The sequence below is a fragment of the Chiloscyllium plagiosum genome, chromosome 30 (genome assembly GCF_004010195.1).
Source record: "Chiloscyllium plagiosum isolate BGI_BamShark_2017 chromosome 30, ASM401019v2, whole genome shotgun sequence".
NCBI classification, from domain to species: domain Eukaryota; kingdom Metazoa; phylum Chordata; class Chondrichthyes; order Orectolobiformes; family Hemiscylliidae; genus Chiloscyllium; species Chiloscyllium plagiosum.
The window spans coordinates 24,398,775-24,410,964 of NC_057739.1; the positions used below are offsets into that span (position 1 = coordinate 24,398,775).

General features: G+C 40.7%; 1 protein-coding gene across 4 annotated transcripts in view; it reads left to right on the forward strand.

Annotated features, from left to right (window-relative positions):
• The window catches only part of zbtb26 (zinc finger and BTB domain containing 26), a 41,473-nt gene that overhangs the window by 14,942 nt on the left and 14,341 nt on the right, over positions 1-12,190 (forward strand). Inside the window, exon 2 of one of the 4 annotated variants that reach the window (XR_006316013.1) lies at positions 1,836-1,847. The exons of the other annotated variants lie outside the window; for them this stretch is intronic. The gene's annotated coding sequence lies outside the window, so the exon portion shown is untranslated. Of the gene's footprint in view, positions 1-1,835; positions 1,848-12,190 lie in introns of those variants that run through there. 4 annotated transcript variants of the gene reach the window in all.

Genomic DNA, 12,190 nt, shown 5'->3' on the forward strand with positions numbered 1-12,190 from the left:
CGCTTCGGGCTCACTGCCTTTATTCCTGATGAAGGGCTTTTGCCCGAAACGTCGATTTTGAAGCTCCTTGGATGCTGCCTGAACTGCTGTGCTCTTCCAGCACCACTAATCCAGAATCTGGTTTCCAGCGTCTGCAGTCATTGTTTTTACCCTTTTCTATTTCATCATTCTCATTTTGCTTTTCATCTAAGGAGCCCTGCCTTTGGCTTCCCAACGTTTCACCCTTGGTGAAGTATATTTAACCTGATACATCTCATTCTTGAAGAACACGCTTTGTTCTTTTGCAGTTTTTCTTGTTAGTCTTTAGTTCCATTTTATTGTAACCAAATCCTTGTCATCCCATTGAACATGGAACATCTAAAATTGGATGGATTTTATTTTAAGTTGTTTCTTGCTCATCTCCATTATGAATCTAAATCTTTTCTAATTCAGTGGTCAGTCATGCACAGTACCTGTTTCAATTCAGCTGAAAATAAGTAACAGTCATTTGCTGGTTTGTGGTCACCTTGAGATAATCAGTCAACCTGTCTGACATTGACAGGTGCATTTTCCATGGTACTGCCTCTCTCAATCAGAGTCCACTTCTCAACCAATTGGCACGCTCCTCTCATGCAATATAAAGTGCTGGTTTTTCCCTGCAAATTGTCCTGAGTGAAAGTCAGGCAGCATCTGAGAAGCAAGAGAATTGGTATTTCAGCCATAAGCCTGTCAGGAACTCCTGATGAAGGGCTTATGCCCGAAACATTGATTCTTCTCCTCGGATGCTGCCTGACCTGCTGTGCTTTTCCAGTACCACACACTCCACTCTGATCTCCAGCATCTGTAGTCCTCACTTTCTCCTAATGAGTGAAAGCTTTGGTAAAATGCTTTTGTTTTTCATAGCAATGCTCTTGTGAAAGTAGGATGGGGGAGGATCAGGTGTAGAAATGTGAAGATCATATGTTTGATCTTGTTAAGAAAGCATATGGTGTTTTGGCTTTCATTAACAGGGGGATTGAGTTTAAGAGCTACGAGGTTTTGCTACAGCTCTGCAAGTCCCTGGTGAGGCCACACTTGGAATATTGTATCCAGTTCTGGTCACCCTACTATAGCAAAGATACAGAGGTTTTGGAGAAGGTTTACCAGATGCTGCTGGACTGGAGGGCTTGCCTTATGAAGAAAGGTTGACTAAGTTCAGACTTTTCTCTCTGGAGAGGAGGAGAAGAAAGGTGACCTGATTGAGGAATGGATAGATTCAATAGCCAGAGACCTTTCCTGAAGGCAGGATTGACTGGCATGAGGTGTCATGGTTTTAAGATATTAGGAGAAATATATAGAGGAGATGTCAGAGGAAGGTTCTCTGTGCAGAGAGTTGTGAATGCATGGAATGTGTTGCCAGCAGTGGTGGTGGAAGCAGAGTCATTAGGAACATTTAAGTGACTGGTGGACATGCACGTGGACAGCAGTGAATTGAGGGGTGTGTAGGTTAAGTTATTTTATTTTACATTAGTATTAATGTTGGAACGACATCGTGGGCCAAAGGACCAGTTCTGTGCGGTACTTTTCTATGTTCTATCAGGAATGGATTAAAGGGCAGTAAGATTTTAAAATTTTGGAATTTAAAAAGTAAAAGGAGTAATGATGATTGTAAAGAATCAACGTTGTTCAGAAAAGCTGTACATAATTGGACAAAGATCAGCTCTTAAAGTAAAAACTTGAGAGCAAGTTACTGACTGGTATGTTGGAATAGGATTGGTGAAGAGAAAGACTTTGAATCGAAATGGAGGACAGTTAATGGTCTGAAGTTGTTGGTCTCTAAATTGAGCTCAGAAAACTGTAAAGTGCTTCATTGAAAGATTTGGTAATATTCCTTTAGTCTGTGTTGGGGTTTGTTGGAATATTGTGGTAAGCTGTTGCTATATGTTGTAGTAGTGTTCACCAGAAACATTTGGGATGTGTTGGGATTTGCTGCTACTGATAGTAAATGTGGTAGGACATCCATATGAAATCTTTGACGAATATGTGCTCAGGCTTGATAAATAGTTTTTTTAAGCATGTTACTTAACAGTTAGTTACATTGCATCTGAGATAAGGCTATAAGGCTTGGGAGCAGAGGTAGTCCATTCTGCCCATTGAGTTAACCCTCAACTCCACTTTCCTACCTTTTTTCCTATAAATTCCTGATTAAAAATTTGTCCATTTCATCTTTGAGTATACTTAAGAGTATACAGCCCTCTGATAAAGAATTCCACAGAATCGCTATCATCTGAGAAAAAACTCCTCCTTAAATGGACAACTCCTTATTCTGAGATTCTGTCCTCTGGTCCTAGCCTGTCCCAGAAGAGAAAACAACCTCTGCACATGTACCCTGTCAAGTTCCCTAAGAATCCTAACGTTCTGGGTCTGGTGACCTTTCCTCAGAACTCTGGCAGAGTCACTGGACCTGAAGCGTTAACTTTTGATTTCTCTTCACAGGTACTGCCAGACTTGCTGAGCTTTTCCAGCAACTTTTGTTTTTGTTTCTGATTTACAGCATCCGCAGTTCTTTTGACTTTTATTTTCCGTAAGAATCTTGTATGTTTCAACAAACCTGTCGTCATCATATGCCTCTTATTCTTCTAAATTCTGATGAGTACAGGCCCAAATGACTCAACCTCTTCTAATAAGACACAGCAAGCGCAGTTTAAGAGATGGTCAGGCTAAGACTCCACAGGGAGCGACAAAGTGGATGATCACCAGGCAGTGGAAGAAGACTAAACAGGCAATGCAAGAATCCCGTGATTCCAGGAGAGTATGTTGTCTCCCAGGTGCATTAAGAATGTCTGAGTGGCTACAGGATATTCTAAAGTGAGAAAGAGAATTGCCAAAGATCGTGGTGCATATGGATATCATGAGAATTGGGGTCCTGAAGGCAGAAGCAAGTTTTTTAAAAAGTAGGACTTCTGAGATAGTGAGTTAAGAATTGCTACTAATGCCACATGCTGGTCAGATTGCAAATAGATATATCAGGTGAATACATGGCTGGAGAGAAGGTGCAAAAGGAGGGTTTCAGATTTCTGGGACATTGGGATCAGTTCTAAGGAAGGTAGAGCTAGTACAAACTGGATGGGTTGCACATGGGCAGATCTGGAACTGATTCATAGGGATTTGCCATTGCAATTGGGTAGGGTTTAAATTAAAATGGTAGGGGGGTGGAAACCTACACAGGAAAAGAGGAAAATAAAAGGCAAACTTAAATGACAATGGAAAATAAGAAAGTCGATTGACAGGGAATTAAAAGCAAACATCAAACAGGGCTACAATCAAAATAAAGCAAACAGGACTAAAAATGTTAAAAAGACAAGCTTTTAGGCCTTGTCTCACAATAAAGCAGCCACGTAGATGAATTAGTCACACCAAATAATTATAAATGGGTATATGGAGACATGCCCTCAGGATATTCAGGGATCAGTAACCAAGGGTATTCAGTTTTTAGGAAGGACAGCCAAAAGGGAAATGGAGGTGAGGTAGCATTGTTGTTTAGAGAGTAAAATTGAGGGAAATAACTTCCCTCCCTATTGCTTTGGTGAAGTGGAATCTGTATAGTTAGAGCTTGGCAATATCAAGGAGCAGAAAATTGTAGCGGGGATTGTATATAGAGCCCCAAACTTTGAATGGTAATGTTGGGGAAGGCATTAAGTGGGAAATTAAAGACCCAAGGAATAAAGATATAGCAGTAATTTATGGGTGACTTTTTTTAATCGCATATGATTGAACAAATCACATCAGTAGCAATAGCATAACGGAAGAATTTCTTGAACATGGACAGGATGGTTTTCAGGTTCAGTATGTTAAGGAAATAACTAAAGAACAGGCCAACCTACACTGGGTATTGTGTAATGAGTAAGGGATAATTGGCTGTGTCAGGTCTGGGGAAGTGTGACCACAATAAAAACCTTAACTTTAAGGTGGAGAATGATGTTATTGATTCCGAGATGAGGGTTCTGAATCTTAAATAAAGGAAACTACAGTGGTATGAGGTGCAAGCTCATTGGGGAATGTTGCTTCAAGATATGATGGTGGATAGGCAATTGCAAACATTTAGAGAGTATTGAAGGAACTGCAATAATTAATTACTTGTCTGGCAGAAAAATGAAATGGAAAAGGTGGCCCGACCATGGCTAACGTGGGATGGCATTAGAATTGAGGAAGGGCTCTATAAATTGGCCAAAAAGGGCTCTATAAATTGGCCAGCAACCTGTTTCAGATTTTGGCAAAGGAGGACAAAGGGATTGATTTAAATGGAGGAAAATAGAGAGTAACCTTGCAGGAAACATACAAACTGATTGTGAAAGCTTCTGTAGGTATGTGAAGAGGAAAAAAAGAGTAGAGAAGGCCAATGTAGCTCACTTAGTCAGAAATAGGAAGTTGCAATGGGGAACAGTGGCAGACCAATTCAGTACGTATTTTGGTTTTGCCTTTACAAAGAATGGCAAACAAAAGTCCCAAAAATGCTGGGGAGTGTAAGATCTAGTGAGATGGAGGAACTGATGGAAACGGTGTTGGGGAAATTGTTTGGATTATCGGCCGATTAAATTCTCAGGACTCTGTGAATGAACATCCCAGAGCACTTAAGGAATTAGCTCTAGGAATGGGCAAAACACAGCATTAAATCAGTTGGCTAAAATGGTTAGAATTAAAGGAAAGATTTCCCCTTCCAGGCAACATTTGAACTTCTTCAGAGTTTTTGGTCTGCCAAGGAATGGAGTTCAATTCCAATAAATGCAGAGTGCTGCATTTTGGTAAGACAGATCAGGGCAGGACTTGCACAATTAATGATAGAGCCCAGGAAACGCAGATATGTAGTTTCTTGAAAGTGGCGTCACAAGTAGATAAGCTGGTGAAGAAGACATTTAGCACACTTACCGTCGTCGATCAGAGCATTGAATACAGGAGTTAGAATGTCATATTACTGTTGTACAAGACGTTGGTAAGGTCACATTTGGAGTACTGTGTACAATTCTGGTCATCCTGCTCTTGGAAGAATGTAATTTAAACTGGAAAGCGTGCAAAAAAGATTCAGACGGATGTTGCCATGGTAGGAGAGTTTGAGTTATAGGGAGAGACTGAATGTTTTCCCTGGTGAGTCGGAGGCTGAGGGGTGACGTTATAGAGGTTTGTAAAATCATGAGGGGCATGAATAGGGTGATTAAGCAAGAGCTTTTCCCCCAAGGGGTGGAATCTAAACTAGAGGGCATAGGTTTAAGGTGAGAGGGAAAAAATTTAAAGGGACCTAAGAGGCAGAGAGTAGTGCATGTATGGAGTGAGCTGCCAGAGGAAGTACTGGAGACTGGTACAATTACAACATTTAAAAGACATCTGGATGAGTATATGAATAGGAAGGGTCCTAGAGGGATGTGGGCCAAATAAAATGGGATATCTGGTCAGAAAAGGTGAGTTGGATTGAAGGGTCTGTTTCCATGCTGTAAAGCTGTATTACACTATAACTCTAGCTGCTGGAAGAAACTGAACAGGTCTGCTAGAGCTGTGGGGAGAGTGTTTTGAGTTAAATGTGACTTCAGAACTCTGTGACTTAAATTCAGTTCCATCTTAACTCTGTTTTGTCTCTCGTCAGATGCAGTCTGACCTGAGTGTTTCTAGCAGTTCATCTGTTTTTATTTCTACTCTATTGAAACGCTGCTAAGAAATTAAAGCTTTATAGCAATAAACTGGGAGGCCTTTTTAAAGCATGTGAACAGGTCTGAGAGACCCAACCAGACCGGGCAGAAATGGGGTTCTACAGATGGGCATAACATTTCCCCTTGCTTCTCCTCTGGAAAAAGGTCTTATCCCGATCTGATTAAGATTTCACATTTGCTCTGTGTAGTGGTGGATGTTTAATATACAATGTTATGCTTCCAAACTGTTAAAGACAAAATTATTTACCTAATATTAATCTGTTTGTGTCCTGCATGATTTCTCGGGCTAGTGTTAAGAAATTAACACCATTACCAAAATTATTAAGTCATGGTTGTTTAAAAGTCATGGCATGAAAGAATTATTTGCCCATTGTATTGCTTTCTTGTTGATTTTACTGAGAAGTGTGTATTCCCTTCATTTGTAATCTACTAGGTGTTCTGAAATAAGATTGGAGTTTGTATAGCAGCTGGTACAATTTAGATTGGCTGCTGTAATATGATTCTGGCAAATCAGACCCCTGATAAACCTGCTTTTGAGAGAATTCATTAAAGAGAAATTAAAATGGAAATATGAAAGTGTCATCTAGTGCCTTCATAGTTAAAAAGGTGAACACTATCACCTGATGAAGGAGCGACGCTCCAAAAGCTAGTGTGCTTCCAATTAAACCTGTTGGACTATAACCTGGTGTTGTGATTTTTAACTTTGTACACCCCGGTCCAACACCGGCATCTCCAAATTATAATGCCTTTATAGTTGTCTTTTCTTCGGGCTGTTTGCTTAAGAGCAGGCAAATTATGCTGAAATTATATTTTTAAAAAGTTGTTTAAGCCATAGCTAGACTGTTTTGTGCAAGTCTGGAATGCACATTATAGGAAGGGGTGTGATTGTACTGGGGATTATGCAGAGATTTACCAGGATGTTGCAGGGCTGGAGAGTTTCAGTTATGAATCAAGATCGGATGGACTGGAGTTCTTAGTGCAGAGGAGACTGACAGTGAGACATAATTGAGATGTATAAAGTCTAAAGGCATAGATAGGGTACACAGGAAAGAACTGTTTCCCCTTGTTCAAGAGATCAATGACCAGTTGTGGAGACTTTTCAGATGTAAGGACTTTCTTTTCTACTTGGAGGATGGTGGGAATCTGGAACTCCCTGCTCATAGGAGGGATGCTGCCTGCACCACCTTGCTTTTTAAACCTTTATATGTAGACTTGCAATGCCAAGCCATACAAGGCTATGGCTCAAGTGCTGGAAAATGGAATCAGAATAATTGTATTTTTGACTAGTGCGGATTTGATGGGCTGAAGGACCTTTCTTTTTGTGCTGTGGACCTCTGTGACTCTATGACAAATCATTTGGGATGGAGAAAAGAAATATCAAATTTTATTTAGCTTTTTTTTGTTGAGTATGAAATAGACACTGGATTTTGTTGTTTAAAAGTGGTATGCTTTTATAAACAATTGTCCTATGAATGGAAATGACACTGCCAAGGTTATAGTTATTGAAAGTCTCCAACTGCTAGACTGCCTTCCTGAATTACTGTAATTGTGTGATGGTCTTCATATGTTCCTTTAAGATGTGGAATGAAGGAACAGATGATCGATCCATGTCAGAGTTCTGTTGACTTGAAGAACTTGCAGGTGACAATGTCCATATGATGATGCTGCTCTTGTCCTTCCTAAAGATGGCATTGCTGGTAAAGGCTGTGAAATTAAGTTTGCATTATGTAAATAGTGCTTGCTGTAGTCAAAGTGCCCACAGTGGGACATAAATCTCAGACAGTTTGATCCTTTTATATACTGCATGATTGTTGAGGCTGTACTCATCTAAGTGAAAAGTGAGTATTCCAACACACTCGTGACCTGAGTGTTCTAGTTGATTGAAAAGAATCGATGAGGCATTGAGCCTCTGCCCTGCCATTGATATCACTAATTCTTTTCAATTCTAACCAGTAGTGACAGCCAATAGGTATGTTGGTGGTGGAGTTCTGGTGATAATGTTAATAAAGATTTTTGTGTGGGTGTGGCAGGGTAGGAAGGAGGGGAGACGGGTTAACAATCTTAATCTTGTTACTACTTATAATGTTGTCTGCGCCTTGGCTGAATGTAGATGCTGTTTATGTCCTGACTTAAGCTGATTTGCACTTCTACATTGTCAGAAAGGAGTTGTGAATGGAACTGAATGTTGTAGAACTGTCACGATCAGCCTGGCATTAAATGAAATAGCTAAAAATGAAGAAGCCAAAGTTTGTTTTCACTATCCAGAGAAACTGATTTACTTTGGTTGCAAATAATAGCTTCTAACAATAATGATCATCTGTTGTGTGTGCTGGGTATATTGCCAGCTCCTGAAGGGTGTTTCCATTGACCTCTTTTCCTAGAGTTTACTGGTGCTGTAGTCTTTAAATTGTTCTTAATCAGTTAGGGAGTTTGGTCATACCACTACTGATGCATGTCCAAAATCAAGGTAGTGGCAAGGTAAGAGCTGAATGGCTTTGATGGATCCAAAACTAACTCTGAGCACACGGGGTCTTGGCTTTACATGATGGCAGTTTTGATTACTTTTTTAAAAATTGGTGTTGAGGTGGTTGAAGAAGTAACAAATTATGGAATCAAAGCTTTTCTTTGAATATAATATGAAAATTTTCCACATGATGCCAGGGTTTTGGCAAAGAGGATTGCTAGATCTGGGACACAGATCTTTGCAGCTGGGATCTCAACCTATGCTGTTTCAATGTGCTCAGATATGTCTTAATGCCACAAATTGGTTTAAGTTGAAATGTATTATGATGGACACCTCATCAGGAGACCAAGTAGGACTATCTCTGCTTGCTTTTGTTCAGAGATACTTTCAAACATTTTTGGTGTCTATTTGACTCGAAAGTAGCACTGTCGTCTCAGATTTAGAAAGTCTGTCTCCCATCCCAGAGTATAGGAACAAGGCAACTGTGCACTAAATATTCATATTTTAAACTAAGGCCCTGTCTGCTCATTCAGGTCAATATCAAAGATTCCATGGTTTTTTAAAACTAAGTTGTATTTGTTTCAATGAATTATGGGGTACAGGTGTACTTATTTCTTCTTTTAAAAACAAAAGGCATGCACCTCTGTCTATTCTTTGAAAGCTATTGCGTAAATGGATAACGAATACAAATGAGACATTATGCTGTAATTCGTACCTGAAGTATGATTTCATAGGCCCAAGTATCCAGAAGGAAGCAATCATAGAATCCCTACAGTGTGGAAACAGGCCCTTCGGCCCAACAAGTCCACACCGACCCTCCAAAGACTAACCCACCCAGACCCATTCCCCCTACCCTAATTTACCCTTGACTAATGCACCTAACCTACACATCCCTGGACACTATAGGCATTTTAGCGTAGCCAATTCACGTAGCTTGCACATCTTTTGTATTGTGGGAGGAAACCAGAGCACCTGGAGGAAACTTGCGCAGACACGGGAAGAATATGCAAACTCCACACAGTCATCCGAGGCTGGAATTGAACCCGGGTCTCTGGCAATGTGAGGCAGCAGTGCTAACCACTGAGCTACCAAGTTGCCCTGGCAGTTCAGAGTTCTGTCTGCTTCAAAAATGGTGGCAGATTAGGACGCTCCAGCTGGAGCTCCTCTGCTTGCCAGTTTTACTTTCTGCCCGCCTTCCTTTCCTTCTTTCCTCTTCCTTCCTTGCCTTTCCTTGCTTTTCCTTGCCTCCTTCCCACTGCCAAAACTTTGAATTTCTTAAACTACCCTATCCAAAGAGAATGGAGAGTAGAGACTACTGAGTCCAGCCTGGCATGAGACAAGTTGGAGACCATGCTAGGTGGTGAGTCCTGGAAACGAGTCTCAGCCAGAGCCTGGAGCAGCAACAGACCGAGCCCAGGTTGGCCTAAGAGCTGAGTCCTGGAGGCCAGAGCCTGGAGTGGGAGGCAGTCCAAGCCCAGGTGAGCCTGGGAGGTAAGTTGTGAAGGTGGTGAGGCCTTGTGTACTGAAGCTTGGTGGGAACTGTCTCTGAAAAGGACTATAATTTGAATAGTTCTGAAGATACTTTTTATTCTTATTGTGGCATTTGAGTACTTTTTAAAGCTTTGTATTCCTGTGCTAAACTTTTTTTTGCACTCTTTCGATTCTGTAACAAACATTTAAAGTATCTGTACCTGGATACCCTGTACCTAAGATGGCGCCAAAGAGGCGACATTACAAACTTCTCACTGCACTCATTCGATTGCACATGACAGTAAAGGCTATTCTGTTCTATTCAGTTGAGATAATATCTGAGGCCCAACCATCTTCAGCTACTTCATCAATGACCTTCCCTCCATCATAAGGTATCAGTTGTTCAAGGTATCAGTCGAGTAAACCTTTTTCTGAACTGCATTTGACGCATTTACATCCTTTTTAAATAAGATGACCAGTACAGTGCTCCCTAGTGCCTTGTATATGGAAGCATAATCACCACCTTTTGTGTTCAGTTTCCCTGGTGATAAATGATAATGTTGTATTAGCATTCCTAATTACTTATTGTGTCTCCATACTAATCTTTGTGTGGATGTTCACTGAAGGGCAATGTTCAGCACTTTTCACGGTTTCTCATACTGATGCAGTCCATGTCAAAATAAAAGATCTGGACAATATCCAGTTTTTGGCTGACAAGTGGCAAGTAACATTGCTTGGCATTTTTATGGCACAGATCTCCATCTCCAACAAGAGAGAATCTAATCATCACCTTTTAACATTCAAAGGCAATGATGTCAGTGAGTTCCCCGCCATCGACATTCTGGGGTTTGCATTTACCACAAACTTAACTGAATTGTACTAGCTTTTATAAGTACTGTGGCTACAAATGCTAAGAATCCTGCAGCAAATAATTCACTATCCAGTGCACCATCTTCCAGGCACAAATCAGGAGTGTATTGGCCTACATGCCACTTTCCAAACAGCATTCAAGACATCATCTAGGACAAAGCAGCCTGCTTGACAGGTACCAGATTCACATGCATTCCATATCATTTCCTCCTCCACTGACACAGGCTCTTTAAAAAGCATCTTTCAAACTTGTGCCGTCTAGTAGGAGAGGGCCGCAAGTAATTGGGAACGCTAAAACCTGCAAACCACTCCCTATCTTGTCTTGAAAATATATTGTTGTTTCTTAAGCATCACAGGATCAAAATCCTGGAATTCCCTCCCTAATGGCATTGTAGGAACACCTGCACCAATGGACTGCAGCAGTTCAAGTAGACAGTTCATTGTTACCATTTCAAGGACAACTAGAAATTCAGTAAATGCTAGCCTGGTCAGCAATGCCTATGTCCCAGGCATTAATTTGTTTGTAAAAATAAGTGATAACTACTAAATATGGTATTATCCCATTGACAAAACAGTACCAGTATAAGTATGGTATGTTTAATCTCAGTCCTTTTTCACTAAAACAAATTTCAAGTAATACAGTCCTGTGTACACGTTTTTGACACTTATACCACTAGATCACTTGAGGAAATCATTGGTGTTAGGCTGGCTGAGGCGTAGCTTCAGGAATTTCTGTACACCTTGTTCCTGATCACCAGGTTAAGAGGAGGACTTCAGGTGCTTCATGTGAGGACCTGCCAATTTCAGAGAAACATTTGGCGTAGGTTGGCAGACTACGGATTTTTACGTAAAGTAGCATACCCCAGAAAGAAAATGTTAGGGAAATAAGTGGACCTTTACACAAGGAAAAATGAATTTTCATGTATATAAAGCCCTTCTTTTCTTTCCTATGTGGATTTTCCCAAATATTTTAAAGCCCCATAATTATTGTACATATATATGAACATGCAACTTAGGAGTTCTGGTTCATCTAGCCCACTCTGCCAATCAATAAGATTGTGGCTGATTTGATTGTAACTTCAAAGTCACATTCTTGCCCACACCCAGTAACCCTCCTTAACAAGCATCCATCTGCCTTTGAGCTAAAACTGTTCAAGGACTCTGCTTCCAACACCTTTTTTTTTAGGAAGAAAATTCAAAAGAGTCAAGGGAAGTCATTTTATGATAAGAAAATATCAACCCATCTCTGTTTTAAATGGGTGATCCTTGTTTTTTTCTCTTTTTAAACATAAGCATAACTTGCAGCGTGGGTTGGTACCTGGGATTTCGATGTTGTGGCTATTACGGAGACATGGCTAGAACAGGGACAGGATTGGCTGTTGCAGGTTCCAGGATTTAAATGTTTTAGTAGGGTCAGAGGTGGGGGTAAAAGAGGGGGAGGTGTGGCATTGCTTGTCAAAGATAGTATTACAGTGGTGGAAAGGACAATGGATGAGGACTTGCCATCTGAGGTAGTTTGGGCTGAGGTTAGGAATAGGAAAGGTGAGGTCACCCTGTTAGGAGTCTTTTACAGGCCTCCCAATAGTCCTAGAAACGTAGAAGAAAGGATAGGGAAGGTGATTCAGGAGATGAGTGACAGTAATAGGGTGGTTATTATGGGGGACTTTAACTTTCCTGATATTGATTGGGAAAGATTTGGCTCAAGTTTGTTAGATGGGTCAGTGTTTGT